The 7,907-nt window shown below is 38.6% G+C and overlaps 2 long non-coding RNA genes across 13 annotated transcripts in view; one reads left to right on the top strand and one right to left on the bottom strand.

Annotated features, from left to right (window-relative positions):
- Positions 1–1,692: 1,692 nt before the first annotated feature.
- The window catches only part of LOC129784980 (uncharacterized), a 66,705-nt gene continuing 60,490 nt past the window's right edge, over positions 1,693–7,907 (top strand). For 8 of the 12 annotated variants that reach the window (XR_008748353.1, XR_008748352.1, XR_008748350.1 and 5 more), the window contains exon 1: positions 1,695–2,546. This is a non-coding gene — a long non-coding RNA (uncharacterized LOC129784980). Of the gene's footprint in view, positions 2,547–7,907 lie in introns of all 12 variants that reach the window. The other 4 variants (XR_008748351.1, XR_008748354.1, XR_008748355.1 and 1 more) reach the window with 4 other exon arrangements.
- On the bottom strand, positions 3,156–7,905 carry LOC129784982 (uncharacterized). Its single transcript, XR_008748362.1, has 2 exons — positions 6,418–7,905; positions 3,156–4,460 (listed from the first exon to the last, which is right to left on the bottom strand). It is a non-coding gene; the product is annotated as an uncharacterized LOC129784982 (long non-coding RNA).

The following is a 7,907-nucleotide window of genomic DNA, read 5'->3' as shown; positions in this document are numbered from 1 at the left end:
TGTATATATAATTCAGACCCTTTGTACCCATGCAGATACCCCTTGTTGGTGCAAAGAGTTCGTGATATCATGGGACCACAAACTTTTAATATATACCTGCCAAATTATTATTTGATTTCCTTTTCATGACTTCCAAAATGCAGGGAGCTTGATACTCAAATCCCATTTCTTTACTTATGCTGTATAGCATGTTGCTTTTCATTGGTCTTCAAGTCACTGGTGGAGTGAGCTTCCTTTCCATTAAAACAAAGGAAGTCACTGGTGGAGTGAGCCTCCTTTCCATTAAAACAAAGGTTGACAAGTGAAATGGCATTGTAATGGCATATGGCTATCCAGCACTGTTAGCTGGGTGACAGATTACAGCAGGACCTGTTGCAGATGGATGTGCTGAAGAGCCCACTGAATAGGGAATGTATTTATGTTTCACAACAGATACCCTATAAACCAGAAATTGATTGCTGCCTAATGGTTAGGCTAGATTTTGAGTAGTTATTTATATGACTACCACTGATTTCATCTCGAGATCTCAAATTCCTTTCAGACTCTAACCTTCACTGCTTTCATCATTTTTGAAAACAGAATTTAGACACTGAAAAATTCTTCCCACAGTTTGAAAGACAATGTTAATGTTAGGTCCAGAACTCAAGCTTAAAAATTCACTAGGACTTCATTTAAATTGACTTCTGAATACGTATTCGGGCATGACTCAAGGTATTGAGTGTCCACACCAGGGTTATGAATTTGGAGACAGAGATGTCCAGCAGCTGCATGGGCCATTAATTAACCTAGTCTTTTTGATTGCTCTGAGGGATCTCAGGGGAGAGGGGATTATTGCACCCGCAGAGATTTGTTGCTAATTCTGTGATGTTTGATAGTTTTCTAAATTCTAAAGACACTGTCAACACTGACAACTTTTTAAATAACAGATTTCTGGAGTATAAAATAATCTATTGTTTCCACTGCAGTTTGCATCAGAAAAGAATAAACTTCAGTTTAGCTTTCTTAACTTTGCTCTGGAGCTCTCAGAGACCAAGTGAACTCTTGGAAGGGCACATTCTTCCATGAAAAAGACTTGAAAACCACATGAAAAACTCCTCAACATTTTCTTTCTTCTTTTTCATACTGCACAATTAATTTTTTTCCCCAATATCTTGACATGTTGAGGATGGGAAATGGTTTCCTGCCTACTCTACCCACTAGTAAATGGCTCCAATGGATTTCTGGATATGGAACTGGGGTAAAAACTGCAAAATTATCAATTAGAGTGCCATTGTGAGAGATTTCCTTGTGTATTCCACTTCATTTGGCTTAATTTCATTTTTTTTCCTTATAACTGCTTCCATTTTAGGGTATCTTGAAGTATTGCAATCTTTACTGGAATCTTAATCAAATTCCATAGTTTATTTGATTTTCTACTTATATATTTGCATTTTTCTTAGAAATCTTAAGGAAACACCTATTTTCAAAACAATATTCAATGCTCATGACATGTGAGTATCACTTTTTTACGCTTCTCTCTGCATTCCTCACTCTTCTGTCACAAATGAGACAAAAAACCAACAACACATGGTGGATCTGGACACTGGATTTATTCAAGAATCAACAAGATCAGAGCTTTTACCCAACTTGATTATTTCACGCACTCAGTTATACATACTCTCCCCAGCATTATGTTTGCTAAAATTTTACTTCACTTCCAGCCAGGGATCACTGCTGGCCTGGAAGAGTTGGGCAGAAGAGCATGCTGGTCAGTCCTTGTGCCTGGGAATCCATTTGTTTTCATCTCCTTGACCCCCCCAGATTTTCCTCACTTCCAGGGTTTTTCCTCCAGCCTTCTTTCTGGGCCACCTTCTTCTTCCTGAGACTACTTCTTTCCAGCAACCCTTTGTTTTGGCACCAGGTCTTCTTTCTGCAACCCAAGTCCCCCATTTTTTCTACCTATAGAGTCTATATACAGAAGCACAACAGATGAGCAGCCATCTACTTTCTAGTTGTGTTTAATTCTTCTTTATTAAGTGGAGGATTCAAGATGTACCACTTTTATTTAGTCCAGATGCTATTAAAATTTACAGTCAGCCCATACAGATTGCAGCCAGCAAGTAGCAGGTTTCTGCTTGAGAGTTCAAAAGTTCAGTTTCAGACATTCACCCACACACCCACCCATGCACCCAATTATCTGCTGCCTGTTAACATTCATAATTTAAGCTATTTTTTTCACCCGCATCCCTTTCCCCCATGCTTTTGCTGACTTTCTCTGCATTGCAATACTTAAGAATAGTGGGATTTAGAGCCATGTAGCTAAGCCTGACCTTCTGTGGTCCAGAGCATTCCCTCCACCTGCTTTCAACAGAGAAAACAGAGGATGTTCAAAACACCTTAAAAAAGCAGCATCCCCATTCAGGCAACACACAGCCAGAGGTGGGGCTGCCCCAGCCACCACAGACTTGTCTGTGGCAACACAGGTGCAAAGCGTAGCCTGCAGCCCGCAGCATTGCCAGCTCCCCTGCTGCAAGTGAAGGACTTGACCCACCTTATTTTGAAACCTGGTGAGTAAATCAACTGAAATTTATTCTACAGTAAAACATGCTTGGAGGACTCATGCTAAATGGGGATTCATACCAGTGTAACTATGCACATTTACAGCCAGACACTAATTGCAGAATGGAGACCTAAGCTACATATCACTTGAGGATGTATTTGAAAATACTAATATTGCATTTGCTAACTGAAGGATCATCTGAAGAGATAAGAAAAAAAAAAAAAAAAAGCGGGGTGTGGGGGGGAAATGAGACAGATGTCTCTTTTCCTGGTCATGGTTAACTAGCGATGCTCAGGGTACAAAACAACAAAACCACACAGAGTTGTCTTTATCTGCACAGATAACTTAAGTCTGTGGTCAAAGCCCACAGGGGCTTTACTGTAAAGCTCAGTAAGAAAACATATTCATGTTTTGATGTCTAACATACTTACTAAATAACATTTTTAGAATCTTTTTTCCCTTCCTGCAATAATGTTCACAATCTTTACAAATATTCCTTTCAGTCAAAGCTGAAAAGAAGGGAAGAAAAAAATGAAATAAAGCAACACGAAGAGAAACTTAAACAGAATGGGACATAAAAATTCAGGACATCTATGTTGGATGCCATAATTTAAAAAAAAAAAATAATAATAAAAGCGTGAGGAGGGATAGAGGGATGACAAAGTGAAAAGAAAAAATGCAGCAACTCTTTTATGTGAAGATTACGTTTAAAAATAACCAACTAACAGTCTGCACTTTTCAAAAGACTGACGTCCTGAAACGCATTTAGATTGATGCAGCCTGAGCCTGAAGTTCTCTTGCTGAGTAAACAGTCAAGTGTTCTTAATAGGAATTGCAGTTTCTCGACATCTGTTGGGGAAAAGGGAATGGTGAAACAACAATTTAGATTGAGATTGGTTTTGTTAAATGCATTTAAATTCCAAGATTAGTGGTGTTCTTTCTTTTTCAATTAGCATTTACTTGCAGAAAGGTTACAGATGAAGGGGCTGAGAAAGAGTTCTTTGGGGGAGGGGGTTAGCTCCCAGGGCAGTACAGAACGCACTAAAATGTGTAACACAGACTAGCATAGGACTTTAACGTAAACTTACAACTTATGCAAAAGCCAGTGCCTTTGAAAAGCTCTATGAAGGACCAAACAAAATTAAAAAACAATAACCATGACTTCACTTTGTTAAGCTCCTAAGAACTAAGCTGGAATTCATATATGAAAAAAAAAAAATTATTATTGCCTTGCAAAGGAATTTTCCAGCCCATTCATCCTGCAATTCCCCATGCTGATTAGACTATGAGAGGATTGTGACTTCTTAGGGGTCACAAAAAGGTAAAAAGAAAGGAAGGCTATAAAAATGTCCTACCTGCTTTGCCACTTTTCAAAAAACAAGCTCCCTCTGAGTTTTGTCAAGCAAAGGAAGATTCTTTTAGCCCAGTGAAAGAGTTGTTGCTATTTTGGGGAAACTGCAATAATAACAAAACCTGGAATGTTCTGAACTGTCTTGCCCTGTTTCACTCTGGAACGTATGTCAGGGCTTGAGTCATCATTCCAGACTGAGGCTGCTGCAACTGCTTTGTTTTCAGTGTGAAGACAAAGTGATGAAGAATAGTCCCAAACCCATACCATGCAAAAGATCCACTCCACACTCCCCTGCCCCCAGTATTATATGTTTTTCATCATATGAATTTCAAGTAATTCCATCTTTAATTTCTGTAGAACTTGTGACTGTGCTATGTTGCTTGGCTTTTCTAAGTTTGTTATCACTGTTCTTTCAAACCTCTGGAATCTGGATGTTGTGTTTGTTTTCTTCATCTGGAGCATTTTGGGTTCTTCTTTTTCCTTTGCAAAACTTGTAAATATACATTATCCCTTAGTCACTGACAATGCACTCAGAACTGGACAAAGATTATTCAGTCCGTGCTTGAATACCTGGGAAATGTAAAAAGAAATGCAAGGCAAGATAAAACTCAACCTTTTTGGAAAACTAAAGAAAAGGAAGAACTGCATAGATGCATTTTTTTTTCTATCACTGCATATTCAAACAATGTTTTAAACACTTATTCCAAAGCATCCATAAATCAACAGAAAGAGTGTTGTTGGCTTTGCTGTTTAAGTGCAAGAAGCATCATAAGGGGCAACACACGTGTTAGCATCAATACAATGTGTTTGGTGTTCTCTCTGCTGGTAAAGCAATGTCAGCCTACAGGAGTTCTGTTTAAATCTCTCTCTGGACACTTAAAACTAGCTGAGATTGATTGCACTATTTATTGATCTCATTTATATTGTCTTGGAGTTTTCAACCTAATGCTAATCTGATGAAGTGCAGATGAAGTAGGCTGTGGTGGTTAGCACTGTGTACGTTATTGCACAGAGCCATTAAAGGACCAGTGTGAATTGAAAGTATGAACAAATGAGTGCACGGTTGGCACTGTGGAATATTTAATTCTCTAACCACAGGTAGATGTGATCACAAGAGACTTTACAAGAAACTGGGTTTGGGACTCTTGCCCTTTCAAAGGGAGAGTCCCCCACCCCATCCCTTTTCTCCTACTCAGAAACCTTCACTTTTTTCTACATCTGTCTCACCTTGTTAAAACACAGATAGTAGCAGGCATATCCTCTGCTTTCTGCTTAACACCCTGGTTTCCAGTAGGCCTCCCCATCAGATGTAAATGCCTCCAGCCTGCCACCTCCTTTCAGTATTACAGCGATGCCCACCATGTGATAGCCTGGTCACCTACGGCAAAGCCGTATGTGGGGACAGAGGCACTTTTGTTGGTGGCAGTGGAGCTATGACAGGTTACACCAGCTGAGGACCAGGCACACAGGGCAGTGTTTTGTTTTGGAAAAAACAAGTAGCTTTAAGTAAACACAACTTTTCTTACGTAGCAATCTTGAGCCACACTTCAGGATGCTTGATCTATTTCCTTATCTTACATTTCCTATCACACAAAATAAAGGTTTAGTTAGACAAATTTTAATCCTGTAGCTAGTTTTACTATTGCTAGAAGAACTATTTAATATAAATAAAGTCTGTAAGCTCATGCTTTCAGTTATTTTGTTCAATACAAATGGTCAGGTAATTTGCCAAAAATAAAACTTACAAAAAATGGAAGCTGACAAGTCCTCTGTGTTTGTTTTAAGGAGAATTACTATGTCTACTTTTTTAAAAAACAAAAACAGAAACAAGCAAAACAGAATAAAACAAAATATTTTAAACAAACAAACAAACAAACAAAAAACCCCCAACCCAAACCAAACCAAACAAACAAAAAAGAAAAATATAAGTAAGGGCTGGGCTGAACCTTCAATTTCCATCTAAAGTGAATCCAGGAGGTGCTGTGTCACAGATATACTGCTCTGACACACACTTTTCCCCAACTTTTTTCCTGTCCTCAGTGCAGGAGGTATTTACATGAGGAGCAAATCTTAATGTACCATATGTTTGTCCAGCTGTGTACATTGCAGGGAAAAGGCAATCCCTGGTTTTACTCATTTGCCTGCCGTGGAACAGAAAACAGAGGTATTTGGCCACCGTAGATTTAGTGTTTCAGCTCAGGTTAGTTCACCCACTGCTTTAAAACAGACTCTTAGGGTTTTTGGTTGAGTGAGCATGTTCAAGACACTGTCCGGTCTATGGATACATTGCATTTTATATAATGCCAAAACACGCTGTGAATGATAAGGATCTAGACACACATTGACAGATAAATTTTAGTGTGCAGTTCTTTGTCTGGGGGGTGTTCGATAACAGCGTTGCATATTGTGCTACTTGGGAAAGAGCTGTGAGCAGCTTTGGATTTCTTCCTGTCTGGGAACTAGTTGAGTCCCAGTGATGTTCCTGTTGTTGGGGAAGGACACACTGCTGAACACAAAGTATTCTTACCAGTAGCTGCAGGGATCAGGTCCTAATCAGGTCAGCTTTACTCATTTCAGACATACTGGGACTGCTCCCAGGAGAAGTTGCCCATGTGCAAAGATACTTAACTTTTTCTCAAGCCAGTGGCTCAACAGGATGAAACGTAAAGAAATGAAAGAGGAAAAACAATTTTCCACATAAAGGAGGAGTTGTGGCACAATGGATTGTGTTTTTTTTTACACAGATTCCACTTGGTTATTTGAATTGAAAGGAAACACAGACCGAGATGCTGAAAAGAAGAGGCTGAGGAGGTAGAAAAATAAACCTGAATGAAACTGGGTCTGGAATTGGTACAAGTTGTCCCCTTTGGTTTGCTTGGGACTGAATGTATTGCATATTGAAGGCTTTAATCAAATGCTCTGGGTCATATGAATGTATTTTTAATGCTTTTATGGTGTGGCATGTTCTAAGGAAAAAGTGTCATCCCACATATATCACATTTGTCTAAATTTGCATTCTCCCAGATGGCCACATTTATTGACTTTGTGAAGTTAACTGTATCTCCCTGCTTCCAACCAATCAGGGTTTGCTGGAGGATCAAAGAGAGTGAATCCTTCATTGTTTCATCTACTGCTGAGAATGACCCAAAACCAAAATCTTTTGACACCAACGCCCCCAAATGTCAGTCCCAGATTAGCACAGAAAGTTCCTGGCCCAAATTCTATTTTCATTTTTTGCAATTTCCATGGAATTAAAAAATATTTTACCTGTAAACATGAGCCCTTCTCTTGCTATCATGTTATTTACAACCTCCAATATTAATCACATTTAGAGGTTAAAAAAAGCCCATTTCACACCTACTGAACAAACTAACTTTCCAGCTATTATTCCAAATATACTCATTTATGCTTATGTGACCCAGAACTCAAGAAAAGTACTCAATTCCTTGCATTCCTAGGAACTGAACTTTAAATAACTTGCAGGGGAGTAATTTTTTTCTGGTCCTTCTAAAACTGCTCTTTGCAGCTATCAATCTTTATTAATTAAAAATTCACAAAATTAAATCAAATTCCTTTCTTTTCAATCAAGCTAAAGGAAAATGAACAACAAAATGCCCACAGTCCAGGTAGCTGCCAATTCCTTTTCTAGTAAGTGTTTAATTACTGATTTTTTTTTAAGTCCTAGTGTAATATTATGGGAATTTAATCATCATTTCTATTAGTACAACTGCTTGAGAGAGTCTTGAAGACATTTCCTTTCACTTTAGTTTGCCCTGTGGATAAGTAGAGCACTTTGGTTCTGTATTGATTTGTCCTTTACTGCAGTGATCACCTTTCATTTTCAAGCATTCACCTTCCATTCATGAGCATTAAATCCCTATTTAAAAGAAATAATAGAACTGGAATGGTGGCTCAATAGGGCAATGATCAGTGGAAGAACCCAGATGACTTTATCTGGGTCAGAACTTTATTTTATTAAGTTGAATACTGATTTCTTGCTTTCCCCTTCTCTGTGTC

Source organism: Falco peregrinus, chromosome 1 (assembly GCF_023634155.1).
Source record: "Falco peregrinus isolate bFalPer1 chromosome 1, bFalPer1.pri, whole genome shotgun sequence".
NCBI lineage: Eukaryota > Metazoa > Chordata > Aves > Falconiformes > Falconidae > Falco > Falco peregrinus.
This window is presented reverse-complemented; position numbering and strand designations above follow the sequence as displayed.